The following is a 15027-nucleotide window of genomic DNA, read 5'->3' as shown; positions in this document are numbered from 1 at the left end:
GCTCCTAAGAGCAGGGGCTGTCTCTGACTGTGTCATCTGCTTTTGTGACCGTTTCTTTCAAGTGGATTGCCTCATCCATCCTCAATAGAAGAGGAGGTGTTCACAAGAGCAGATCCCTTAGCCAATCACTTCTCAAGGCTGTTGTTACACTGAAGATGAGTTTTTTTTCTTCTTCTCAGAAACTGTGGGGGAACAAGAATACTTTTAGTTATGATCATAAAAATTTTAAAATATTCTCATCTTCTTCCTCCTGGCCCCCAGTCTCTTTCACACACAGGCACGTGCAGAAGGCAGAGCAAGTGGATTCTACCGTGTAATTATGAAGGAGGCACTTGGGGAGAAATTAATGTGGGTTGAGAGGAGGCTCAGGCCAGAAAAGATTCCTGGACTGTGATGAGGGGAAGGAGACATGTTTGCCATGCAACCGTCCTCCCTCTTTTCCTGTCTGTTCCTCGACAGTTCTAGCCTGAAAGGATGCTGAGCCAGGAATGCCAGAAAATACAAACAAGGGCTTCTGAGTATCAGAAAAATCTCCTCAAAGGTAAAAGTAGGATGTTACTAACATTGTATGCTCAAGGATAAAAAAAAAATCATGGGCTGAGAGATACATATAAATCAGTGACTTTTCAAAGTAATTTTAACGTTTTTCAGATTATAGTATATGTATGTCCCCTTCCATTTCTTCTCTCCCTTCCATGTACTCTTCTTTCTCTCTTTCAAATTTATGGTCTCCTATCTTCGTGTGTGTGTGTGTGTGTGTGTGTGTGTGTGTGTGTANATATATATATATATATATATATAATTTTAAGGAAATATTTCACATGTTTAAATACAGGAACTCAGCATAAAAGGAGACAAAGACAACACAGAATTTATCCAGAATTGTTATGAAATAGGAAAGTCAAGCCTGAGCATATGTAGAACTGTCCAGTTCCGGAACCAGATAATTGTTTGTGGAAGGCAGGGGAGCTAGCATGAATTTTCCCTAAGGTGAGCAGCTGATACTTGAGCCTGTGTGAAGCTTCCTAAGGTTCCACCTTTAGTTTACTATGGCTTGCATTTAGTATTTATAGCTGATCATTCTAGTTTGTCTGTAGGGCTGGGATGAGACAAACAGCTTTGGATGATCGTGAGTTCCTTATTGAGAATGAAGGCCAACACTGAGTCACTATTTTGAGATTGAGTTATTCACCACTGTTGAGATTTTTTGGCAAAGAGTTTTACCAAAGAGACATGCACACACTGTTGCAAAATTGAATGGAATGTAGTCATGGTTGAGCAAGAAATGATCTTTCATTAAAGAACTTTGGAGATTTTGTATGTTTTTCTTGTCTTTCCTAGTGTAGATAAGCTGAAAGCAAGGGTTCTGCATTCTTTCTGTGAGCCAAGTCCTAAGCTTTCAATTTGTATTTAATCAAATACAGAACACATTATGCCTCTTTTCCTACATCCAATATAGTTCTATAAGATTTGCTATAACAGAACAATTGTTTTTAGGGATTTCTCGGCAATGGTTTTCAATTGAAACACTGTTGAAGTATTTGCAGGTAATACCCTTGAATCAATAACTAATAAAAGTATTTGGAGTGTCTGTATCTATTTTATAGTTAGCTTAAGTAGTTTGTACTATAGATGTGTTAGATATGTCCCTAGTCAATAGCAACCTGGATTTATTCTCAGACTACCTGCGATTCTCTTTATCCTCTGACATCACTGCAGCATTCAGATTGAACAGATACCAAAATATTCATACTCTTCAGCTGAATTAATCACAGGCTTTCCTAATAAATAGGTAAAGAGAAAACAATCAGCCAGAGGTGTTAAAAATAATATACATGGCAGATCAGAGTTGAAAATACTGGGATGCCATGTCTGGCGGATGGCTCAGCAGTTAAGAGCCCTGGCTGCTCTTCCAGAGGTCTTGAATTTAATTCCCAGCACCCACTTGGCTGTTTACAACTGTCAGTAGCTCCAGTTCTAGAGGATCTGACACCTTCATACAGACATACATACAAGCACAGCGCCAGTGCAACATAAAACAAGAATAAATACATCATTAAAAAAGAAAATATAGGGATACTTTCTGAGAAAAAAAGACTGCATCTTATTTCTGCGAGCAGAATGTACCTCAGCTGATATACCATCTCCCCTTTGTGTGTTTCTATTTAACTGGATAGCTAATGTTTATTTCTAATTTCTTAGCAACACTCTGGCAGCATTGAAGATCAGTGTGGTAAAAAAAAAAAAAGACAGATGGAGGGCAACTGGGAGCGATAGAACCTAGTCTGTCCTAGAGTGGTAGGGCACAATTAGCTACTGAGTAGAGCCAGGGAGATAGAAACCTTTAGAAACACTTGTTTATACAATAATAGTATTCCATTTAAGAGTTTTAACACTTTGAACACTACGATGTAAAGCTGGGGTTCATAGCTGAAGCACTAAGTGGAATTTATTTATGTGGCTAATCTATTTTTTCACTAAAATTTTTTGCTTACCTGACACTTCCATAAGAAAATTAAATGAAAAAATATGTACAGTCAATAGTCTGTAGCCTTTTTTTTCACACAGGTATAAATTATTGATAAGTACCAGCAAAAGAGGTTTATAAAATAAATTCTGGGAGGAAAAAAAAGAAGGTTAGAATTACGATTTTTTAGTTGTCAGAAGTAGAGCAAAGTAAACAACTGTATCCTTCCAGAAGTTCAACTGCAACCACTTTTCTTGAATAAAATACAGTCTACAAATTATAGATGCTCAGATAACATTTGGGCCTGGTAAGTTTGATGATAAAACTGGAAAACAATTGCTTTGAGTTCTCCAACAGATGGGATAATTAATTTTTATATATTCATTCAGATAGTCATGTGTATTAGTGAATACTTTTTTTTGTAGAGGTCCGTAATGGACACGAAGAATTTACTGATACTGATCAAACAGCAGCTCTTTATCAATACATTAGTGCTATGCATTGCAATGCTTTTGGCTTGATAGTGTATAATATTAAAATATTTATAAAAATTGTTAATCATTTTTATTTAGTAAGCACTAATTTCATTAGTAGAATCACATAGGTAAGTCAGATGTTCAGATAAGCTTTAATGAGCACATAAGGAGATAAGGGTCTCCCTTAATTATAATATTTTAATTAATAATTAGTTTGCCATACTTTATTGAATACAGAAGTTAAATTAATTGAATATCGATCTTAATTTCTGAAGATCCTTACATGACAATTTTTACGTCAATTTCTGAAATTTTTTTAACAGAAGCTGTTTCATAGTTAATTATAATTTTGCATGAAAAATAACATGAAGCATCAATTATATGTGTCATATATTACACTCATAGGATAACCCTTTTCTTATAGACTCCTTATTGTTTTAACAGATGTATATGGTGTGCAAGAACCAGCACAAGATATGAGCTGTTCATGTTCACAAATACTCCCTCCCCATGCCCCAGTACACTGTTGTAAACCTTTCCACAGATCTGCATAACCGGATTTTTTTTTAGTCCTTTCTATCCATATAGATCACAGAAGTGAAATGATAATATGCAGATTTATGGATATTAGTATTTCTCGTTTATTCTGATGGAACTGAAGTCCATTCAAGGCATTGTTTATGTTGAGTGTGGCCTGCATTGCTTTGCTAGTACAGTGATAAAACACTGTGATTAAGAGCAACCTGGGGAGGAAAGGGTTTATTTTGGCTCATGCTCAGACACCATTCCTTCAAAGATAACCAGGTCTGGAACTCAAGCAGGAACCCAGCGGCAGGAACTTGGGCAGAAGCCATGGAGGAACACTGCTTACTGGCTTGTGACTAGCTCCGGACTTTAGACAAGGCAGAGCCATGGGTTGGGCCTCTCCACACAAATCATTAATTAAGAAAATGCCCCACAGACTTGTTTTCAGGTCAATCTTTAGAGGCGTTTTCTCTATTGAGGTTGCTCTTCCCAGATAATTCAAGTTTGTGTCAATTCTCAAAAACAACCAGTACGAAGTTGTTCAACCTTGCATTTTATTGACTGCTGTTCTATTTATGTAGATGAAATATTATAATTATTGTACACACATACAAATAAAGGTAATAAAAAGCTTTTTAAAATGAGGTGTGTTGTTTTATTTTCAAGTGTTTATAGGTTTTAATTTGTCTCTTTGTGCCTACTTTCCAACTTGAAATAATTCTGGCCAGAGAATCCATACTGTTATTTCAATTTGGTAAGAGCTTTAATAGCCAGAATAGAATTTGTTTTCATGAACAATGAGAAATTGTATAAAACAGTACACATATCTTAAAAACAGCTGTTTGATTTGGGTCAGATCATGTATCTCTGGCTACCATTTCTATTAGTTATTAATATGATACACGTGAAAGCTCCCAGCAAAAACTATGGATTTGCTCATTTTTCTCTTCAGCTCTGTCAGTTTGCTTTGCATGTTTTGAGACTTTCTCCAAATGTTGCACAGGCTTTGAATGTTTTGTAGTCCTTGTGAATTCCTCTTGACAGTATTATGTAGTATGACTCTTTTTCTCTAGACTGTTTTATTTGAAGTCGAATTTACCAGAAGTTTTCATAGCTCTTTCGGTTTTCAAATCAACATTACAACACATCTGATGTTATGCCCCTTTACTTGAAAGTGTGTGGACTGTTGACTTTTGAGGTGTTTTATAGATGCAGGGCATTTCTTTCTCAACAAATAGTGGAAATGCATATTTAGTTTTGTTTTTGACACTGTCTTATTTTGTAGCTTAAGCAACCCTGAGGTTTAATCTCTAGCCCAGGCTGGTCTTGAACTTGTGACAATCTTGCCTCTGCTTACTAAGTACTGGGATTACATGTATCAGTTGCTACACATGTCTAGTATTTCTATTGAAATACTGAACTGTGCTGTAAATATTAGACATTTTCTCTCCTGCATTCCTCTCTCTCTCATATATATATATATATATATATTTGTGAATTATTTAAAGTTTTAAAATTCTATTTACTTATAGTGTTTTACACTTATTTTTCTGTATATTTGCTTTTGTTGCTCTGAACATACAATTATGTGCTTTTTATACTCTATGTTTCCTTATCTAAGCATTAATTTTTTCATTGTTTCATCTGTACTCCTTAAATTTCAATATAAATTCTGATAAGTAAATTTCTGTTTGAAAATCTTGTACTAGATGTCCATCTCTAGTGAAAAAAAAATAGATGATCTTCAGATAAGAGTTGAGAGATACATTGATGTCAATTTAGGAGAATAATGGTAGTGGATTCTTACCTGTGGTCTATGACATGTCTAGCCATATTGTTTTGGCCCAGTAGCAGTGTTAATTATGAGTTTCATCTTGTGCAGTGAGACTTAAATCCAATCAGGTAGTGATTGGTTATGCCTCCTGATGTTTGCACCTCACTGGGCATGACTGGCCAGGTCAGTCATTCTGTAACTTTCAAGGTTCAGAGATGGATATAATTGATGACTATTTTCATCATCTGAGAACATGTGTGGTATCATCCAGCACATGAAAGCTTGTCAGTAAGGCACTTCCACATCAGTACCAGCTAGAGTTTGTTGTGGTCTATATGTCAAACATGTAGTGTGTTTACTAGTATCTTGCCATTAAGGTCTATAAGTTTTCTATAGTTTTTCTGAGTAAATTCTTTTTTATGGTTTTTAATTTTTTATTTGTACCAACATAATTATTAATCATTGATTGATTACATATTGTTCTGATTCAGTGTTTGAAATACTGATGAAGCAAGTCTACCACCTGACTCATTCTGCTGCAAACAGATTATATTTGTTCATGGAAGTTTGGAGTTTAGTAGGAAGGCTTGGCATGACAGGCAAATTACAATTCTCTTCCAGATTTCTCTTTCATATCTGGAACCTGTGTCTCTAAAGCTTTATTTTAGCAAGTAGTTTGTTATGTAGATTTAGCACACTCTAATGCTTTTTAAAAACATGTCAGTTTTTTTCTTTGGTAGAAAATTTTGGCATATGTAAATAGAGATTTGACTTTTATTCTGAGCATGGAAACTTTAATTTGTTAAGTGACACCGACTAAGGATTGATCTTCACATCAATTAAGAGCTGTAAGAATGGATATCTTTGTTAAGTTTGTAAACTTCATAAACTAATGAGAAAATATTTAGTCATTCACATTTGGTATGATAATTAGAAATCTTTTTCATTTAAATGTCCTTCATTAGTTCATTAACTTTCTTTCATTCCTAATTTTCATGAGCTTTATAAAAACATTTTAATTGAATAAGTATAATTTATGTCAAATACTTTATTGTTGTAGACCAAGATTATTATTGTATGTCTTTCTAATATTTTATATTTTGATATTTCATTATAACAGATTTTTAATGTAATGAGATAATTCTGTCTTCTTTGGATAAACCCACTTGTTCTTTTTCTTAATTAGCTTTTCTCAGCTCTGTCATAAGCCTGACCAGAACAAGGAAAGACTATTTTTGCTGGCAGTTTCAATGCAGTCTGTCCGTTATGGGAAGAAGGCTGGCAGGTTACGAAACAGAGAAAGGGAACATAGGTGTTCTACTTATTATCTACAAGTTTCATTTTTATTCTGTTGGAATCTTTTTTATGTCATGGTGCCACTTATCTTTAGTGCAGTTTTTTTTCTCCCCAATTAATTCTCTGGAAATACCATTACAGATTGATTCAAAGGCTTCTGTTAACGTCCCAGGTGATTTTATGGCTAATCAAACTAAAGGTTCTGAGCCATCACAGTAAGTATATTTTCCATATAATGCTGCATTTAAGTTATTTTACTCTTGTTGCCGAATTTCAGCTGTTCATGGGAGAAACTGTTCTTCTTGCAAATATCTTTTTATTATTTGTATTATCTTTATTTGCTTGTGTGTATCTGTGTATGTATACACAGGTGTGTATGTGCTACTGTGTTCATGAGGGAGACAGAGAACAGCTGGCAGGAGTCAGTTTGCCGTCCATAATGTGGATCTTGGGTAATGAATTCAAGATTTCACTCTTGGATGAAAGTACCTTTACCATCTCGCTGTATCCATTTTACTATTAAAACTATATATTTATTTAATTTTATAAATATGAATGTTTGCCTACATATATGTGAGTGCACCATGTACATAGAAGATGGCTTCACAGACCAGAAAAGGGTGGTGGATCCCCTGAAACTGGAGGTACAAATGATTTTGAGCTTCTGTGTGGATATTGGGAACTGAACACAAATCTTCTGCAAGAGCACCATGAGCTCTGAGCCTCTTAGCCATCTGGTCCATATTTTAAATAATTGTTTATTATACTACCAACAGCCTATGGAATTAGTTGGGAAGCCCTTCCACTCTTCAATTTCTGAAGTGATATGGCTTGTAGAATGAGATTTATTTATTCATCTAATCTTTGATAGAAATCAATAGCAGTATCTTTTTATTATTTGCATACTTGGGAGTGCTTTTACTACGTTGCATGGTAGATCTATTTTTAGTTTTTCACGAACCCTGCAAACTGGCTTCAATGGTAACTGACCTACTTCATATTCCTGCCAGTGTCATATAAGAGTGTCTCTCTCCCCTCTTTATCATCAGCATTTCTTGTTTTTTGTTTGTTTGTTTTATGATGCTAACCATTCCAAAAAAGTTGAGACAGAATCAAATGGATTTTTATCTTGTAGATCTTGTCAAGCTAAAAATGTCTAACATTTTTCATGACTTTATTATCTGTTTATACTCCTGACACTATTGAGTCCATTTGCTCAGTTATGTTTTGGATTATTTGTCTTTTATTCTGTTTTGAGTTATTTATATTTTCTGAATATCAGCTAAATATCTGGAAAAGAATTTTTTCCCATGGTGTAGGCTCTCTTCGTACCAGTAACTGCTTCTTTGGTTGTCCTAAGCTTTTAAATTTCATACAGTTCTATTGCTATTATAATCTTTTTCTGAAAGTTCTTGCCTATGACTATGAATTGAAGTGTGTCCTCTGTTTTCTCTTATAAGCTTGGGAATTTCATGTGTTAAATTAAAGTCTTTGATGAATTTTGAATGGACTTTTGAACACAGTGAGAGGAATAGAGTTCCACCTTCTGCAGTGAATATTCTATTTTCTCACACCATTTAGCAACAAGGCTCCTTTTCAACATTTGTTTTTGTCACATTTGTTCACTAACCAATAGCCTTAGCTGCATGGGCTCATTTCTTGGTTTTCTATATATAGCACTGGTCTACGGAATATGTGTGTGTGTGTGTGTGTGTGTGTGTGTGTGTATGATTTGCTATTTTTGTTAGGATTATCCTTCTTGATGTCTGATGTGATATTTTAACCCTAATAAAAGTCAGAGGTTAAAAAAGCCAATATAACAGATTACATGAGTATCTGATGTCTCATTTGGAAATACTTTAAAACTATATTTCATAAACTGAAAAATCTTAAAAGTGGATAAAATCCTTGAATTCTATTACTTTCAGTCTTGTTCAATAGAGTATAAACAACTTATATAAAATGACAGCAAGCAGTGAGGTTGAAATGGTAACAAAATTCCCCCAATATGTTATGTTCAGCATTATGCAGTTACCACTGATTGTGTCGATCCTTTTAAGAATTTATATTAGTTGCCCTTAAACTATGCTCTAAAATCGAAAAGGGGCTTGCTTTTAAACATATTCTACTTCTTCAAAGGCTGTCTTACATTGATTTCAAAACTCAATAAGGATACAATTAAAATAAATGTATAGAAAAATTTCCTTGATGAAGTTAATAGTGAAATTTCAGAACTGGACACCAGGGAGATAGTTCAATAAATCAAGTACATGTTGTATATGCATAGAGCATGAACCCAAGCCCCATCCAGCACCACATAAATGATGGTTGCCCGGCTATAGTACAGTCCTGGCAAGTTAGAGGCAGGATGATCCTTAGAGTTTGCTGGCTGGTCTCAATTGTTTCAGAGGAATCAGAGAGACCAGCTCCAGTGAAAGATCCAGTGAAAATATCAGGAGGAAGGTGATGGAGGAAGACACTGATGTTGTCTCTTTTGGCTTCTCCATGAACTCAAATACATACACACACATATAACACAATACAACACAACACACAAACATATATACACACACACACACTCACATACTACTACCACCACCACCTTGAAATCTGAATTCAACAGCACTTTAAAGAAATCATACAGGATGATTGAGTTGGTTTCATTCTTGGGATGCAAAGCTTATTCAACATATGTAAATCAATAAATATCATAAAAATAGAAGCAATGATAAAAATCATATGATCATTTCAACCTCATCAGTGAAAGCTTTGCAAAACTGAAGAGGTGGAAGAAGATATTAGAAGATAAAAAGACCTCTGCTCTATATGATGAGCACAATCAGTGGTGTGACAGTGGCCATGTATCCCAAAGTAACCTAGAGAGTCAATGCCGTTCTCACAGAAATAACAATGACATTTTTCCCAAAAATAGAAATATTTCATCTGAAAACACTAAAAAGAATGAACAGAAAGAGAAGTCCTGAACAATAAAAAGATACTCATAAGATCAAATATATTTTAAAAATATTCCCTAACAATTCATTAGATCTTCAAGTAATCTGTTGTAATGTCCCTTTTAATATTTGTTTTTCACTAATTTGGCTCTCCTCTTTCTTTTGGATAATGTATCATGTCTATCATGGTTGTTTGTGTTTAAACAATAGTTGGTTTCATTGATCTTTCATGCTCTTTTTATCTTCACTTCATTCACTTTTAAAATAATATTTATTATTTCTTTCCATGGACTAAATTGGTATTTGGTGTGAAATTATTTTACTCAGAACTTTGGGTAACAGGGCATGCCATTATTTATCTGTGACATCTCTCATATATATTTTAATGTAGTGACTTGTAGGTATACATTTCCCTTATAGAACTGAATTTTTATTTCAACGTTTCTAATGAATGTATTTTCATTTGAGCCTAAACTGATGTGGGAGGTCCTTCTGTTTATGAATAAAGAAACTGCCTTGGTCTCTTGATAGGGCAGAACTTAGGTGGCAGGGAAGACAGAACTAAATACTGGGAGAAGGAAGGGCAGAGTTGGAGAGGACCGCCATGGAGTTGCCAGAGACAGATGCTGGGAATTTTACCTGGTAAGCCACTGCCACATGGTGATACACAAATTAATAGAAATGGGTTAAATTAAGATGTAAAAATAAACCAATAAGAAACTAGAGCTAATGGGCCAAACAGTGATTTAATTAGTAATCATACAGTGTCTGTGTGATTATTTCGGTTCTGAGCAGCCAGGGTGAAAGAGCGGGCCATCCCTGCAACACCAAACTTCTTAAATTTCACTTTTATATTTTCAGTACCATGGTGGTTTGAATAGAAATGTTCCTTCATAGATATGGAGTGGCAAAATTAGGAGGTTCCTGTTATTGGAGGAAGTGTGTCACAGTGGAGGTGTCCTTTGGTCGCCTGTGCTCAAACTACACCCAGTGTGCCACACAATTTTTCCTTCTGCTGCCTATAGATCAATATGTAGGACTCTCACCCCTTCTCCACTTCATGTCTGCCTGGATGCCACCAAACCCCACAATGATGATAATGGACTAAACCTCTGAAAATATAAGCCCGTCCCAATAAAATGTTTTCCTGTGTAAGAGCTGAGTGGTGATGGTGTATCTTCACAGCAATATAAACCCTAACTAAGACAGCAAGCAGTTGATATCAGGGACTGGGATATTGGTGTGATAGCCATGACGATGTTTCTGTTGGGAGACATTTGAACTTTGGTACTTTGTGTTAGGGAAGCAGCAGAATGCTTTAAGTTCTGTTTAATGGGTTTTACTAGATGGAACATGAAAGACGATGGTGCTGAGGGTGATTTGAACGGAGAGGCCTGGCTCCAAAGGTTTCAGAGGAGAAGAACATTAGTATGTGGCCGAAAGACTGTTCTTGGGATATTTTGGTGATGAATGTGGCTGCTTTTTGTCCTTGTTGTAACAGTCTGCCTGAAGCTAAAGTGAAGAGATTTGAATTAATTCCACTGACAGAGGAAATCTCTAAACATCCTGGCATGGACCCTGTGGTGTGTTTGAAAGTGTTAAATAAGGAAGATTTACAATGAAAAGAACAATCTCGGCAAGTAAAACCACAAGATGTACAGACTGAGGAGAAAAATGGCTCCAGGAAATAGAATGAAAGGAAGTCTTGTGTTCAAGGATGAAAAGATTAAGAAGTTAAATAAAGGGAGTAATGACCTCAGGACAAGACCCCACTTAGCTAAGCTTCCAACTTGTGAAAAGAAATTAAAGAACAGCTTAGGTCCATGCATGGTGGCACACATCTTGAATCTCAGTACTCAAGAGGCAGAGGCTGGCAAATCTCTTGAGTGGAAGCCAGCCTGTTTTACAGAAATGAGTTCCAGGACAGTGACAGTAACCATTAAAACAGAAAGTTGGTGAAGATGTGATTGAATGAGAAGGACATATTCCAGTCTCAGCAAACAGCAGAACTTGGCAGCTTTGTCAATTTGGTTCTGGCTTTGGAGTCATGGGTAGAAGTCAGGGGTTTTTAGTTGTGATTTTTTAATATTACTTAATATTCACTTAAATAATTACCGGATGTGAGACAATCATCTCCGGTTAATCCTATTATTTGTAAACTTTGTTCTTTTGCTGTTTAACCAAAAGATAATTTTATTTACATTTCAGAAATTCAGGGTTGTATTGCATCAAAGTTTATGATATCTTTTTCCCCATTTTATTTTCTTATACTTATTATTTCCTTCTTTTTTAAATTTGCTTTTGTTTTACTAGTCTGACCATCTATTTCATTTGTATGAAAACTTCCTTCTTGCAACACTTGGATGTAGACTGACTTCACATCACCTGAATCAGACCAGCTCTGAACAAATCAGAGCTATTGGATTTGTCATTTTTCTTTTGTGTCTTTTGTGCCTGGGATGCTTTAATAATTGTTATAACCTGTTGAAACCTTACCCTGGAAAGTGCAGTTAGAGTCAGCTTCAATCCTCACCTTTCTCGTTTTCACATTTACACTAACCCTGTAACGCCATGCTCTTATTTTCCCATGCCAGATTATCGTGAATTGCTTTTGATACTTTGGTAAATAGCAAATGTATCTTATTTCTCCCAATGAAGTATAAATACACTACAAAAAGAGGTGCAGTTACATTCCCTTTTCTATCCCCAGAGTCCCTGTGAAAATATGGCACATTTGAATTGAGGTTGAGCAAGATAAATATGTGAAAACTGGAATTTCAAAGGAGCTAAAGAACAACTCATTGTAAGTTTGGACCACTTGATTCCAGTCTGGATGGATCAGCTTAAGTGGAGGATATTGCTTCTGTCCCTTATTTACTTTGCAACGCAGGGATATTCAGATCCACTTCTGATACTAGGGGAAAGAAGACACTAAGCCACAAACAGAAGATTCCACCTATTGTCCTTCATGATCTACTAAGAACCATATTTTTGGTGACTGCCCATTTGGAGAAAAGCCACTTTTCTGTCCCTAAGTTGGGAAACCAGGTTCTGTGCCTCTCTAGTAGAGTAGTGACCATTTTCTATTTCATAGTTTGCAATCGAAAAATATCTCACGGGAAAGTGGTCTTCATTTTCACCACACATACATTTAGTTCTTAAAATTTGCCAAAATGAGTGACACTTATTTCCTCTCTTTTGACTTCTCCAGTGTTGAGTCATCAAATACAATTGAACTCTCACAGAGATAAATGGAAATGAATCGTCTGTGGAAAAAGAAGCAGGTTGACAGAAGGAAATTAAATGGAGCAAATATTTCTTTTAGAAGTGGTATCTGTTCAGCACATCAGACTTTGAATGACTTGCAGTGGAACATGCTTATTTGAAATATCAAAATTTGCTAAAATAGTTTAAATATGTCTAGTGAATAGTATCTTATAAACTTTTTGAAGGAATCTTGCTAAGACTAAAGAGGAGACACACAGAAGTGAAATATCAAAAGAGAGTAATGGGTTTCCTACATAATACAACAGATGCTAGTTTGCGGTTTTTAAGAATTACTCTGTAGATTACTGTACTGATAAAACAAGATCAAATGGTGAACAAAAATAATAATTTCTTGGAAGAAATCAAGAGAATAGGAATAAACAGACAAAATAGTTGTCTTCATAGCAGTTTCTTGTTTGTACAGGAAAAAGGAATTTATTCTTATTATTCAAGAGTATTTAATGAGGCAGTACCAATGAAATTTTATTCAAGTGTTATGTTGGGTCTTAAATGGTCTACAAAGAGTCATAGGTTGAAGTCTTGGTCCCAACCTATGGCTTTTTCGAAATGTAGCACCTTAAGGAGGCTTGATCTAACAGGATCAATAGGAGCATGCCCTTGGAGGGATTAGTGGGATCCTTCCTATGATATTTGTACTTCCAACTACCAAGATTAAGTTCAGTTCATCACAAGTTACTCACCGTGCTGATTCCGCCACCCAAGGAAGGAATCAAAGAAATGAGAACACCAATAATTTGAAGGCTCCAAAACTGTGAGCCTAAAATAAACCTGCTCATCTTTTCAGTTATTTCAGGTATGTTATTATGTAGATAAAGTTAGCACACCAGTCTTGATTCAGATTTTTCCATTACAAAGTAGGGCATAGATATAACATAAGTCTATGTATACCAGTATAACATGATGATTTCAAGACATGAACTTCTATGTCTTGGGAAGTAGCCATTTTTTTGAAAGTAAGCTTTTATTCATTCTTTGAGAATTTCAAACACTATATTTAAACTTATTCATTCCTCTCTCCCAGAGTTTCTCAAATCATCCTCTACCTTCCTACCTACCCAACATCATGTCCTCCCTCCGTCCCTGCCCCCCTCCTTAAAGAAACAAAAGAATAACTAGCAATAAAACATGGGGTGAAGGATTGCAGTTTGTTTTGGCTGACTACTGTGCATAGGAGCTGTTGTGGACTATAATTGGTAAGCCAGGTGTCCCTCAATTGAAGAAAATTAAACTATGTCTTCCAAGAGTAATTAAATGCCAAAACTCCTTATCTAAGAAGTGTCTGACTTAATGCCTACTTTTCTTTCCTTCCTGATAAAATTTTATCTGGATTGAGCTTGTGCATAGCCATAGGTTCTTAGCCTCGTTGACACAATCAGGTATTGGTTACATCTCACTGAAGTTGCCTAAATCCAATTGAATTGGTGGTTGGCTACTTTCCACAGTATTCATGTTACTATTGTATCAATGGGAATATTTAGACAGGCTCATCATTATTGTAGCTCATTCATAGTGCACATAGCTAGGTGAGAATTATAGATACTTTTCTCCTCTTGGAGCATGTATAACACCTTCTAGCACCATGAAAATTAGCCAGTCAGGTTAAAGATTCTTGTTGTGCACCAGCTGAATTTCTATATATTCTTGGACCTAATTATATAGTATCCTCAGCAATAGGGTCTTTTTTTGTGAAAAAGTCTTTATTTTAAGAAAAAAAATTTAGTTAACAAAAAAATTAACAAGTTTCACTTAGCAAAATACACCCAAAAGGAAATCACAGTACAAAGAAAGCTTTAAGTCAAGGCCTCACCAATTCCTACAGTATTAGTATTGTGTCTCAATTCTCAAAACTAACTTTTAAAAAGCTTAAACTTAACCTAAAGATTTAAATGAAAATATAAACTAGAATGAACATGAGAAATGCTTCTCTTTGCATCAGGGATCTAGCACCTTTGAGTTCGCCAGAAAAGTACATGTCCCCAGTGTGTTCACTGTGGTGTGCTTAAAGATCCACTCAACATACTTAAAACTACTTAACTCAGATAACATAACTCTTAAGTATACTACCAAAAATGTTAATTGAGAAAAGCGGAAAAGTTTTAGTTTACTCAATATTACATGCTAGAAGAAAAGTTTGCATGAGAAACACTGAAGAGGTAATTTTTTTTATTTCTTTTTTTTTAATATAATTTTTTTATTGAAAAAAAAAAGATTTCCGCCTCCTCCCCGCCTCCCATTTCCCCCCCCGTT

The sequence above is a fragment of the Alexandromys fortis genome, unplaced genomic scaffold (genome assembly GCF_014885135.2).
Source record: "Alexandromys fortis isolate MF-2015 unplaced genomic scaffold, M_Fortis_MF-2015_v1.1 scaffold_32, whole genome shotgun sequence".
Lineage (NCBI taxonomy): Eukaryota > Metazoa > Chordata > Mammalia > Rodentia > Cricetidae > Alexandromys > Alexandromys fortis.
The sequence above is the reverse complement of the archived record's forward strand: the minus strand, read 5'-3'. Positions refer to the sequence as shown.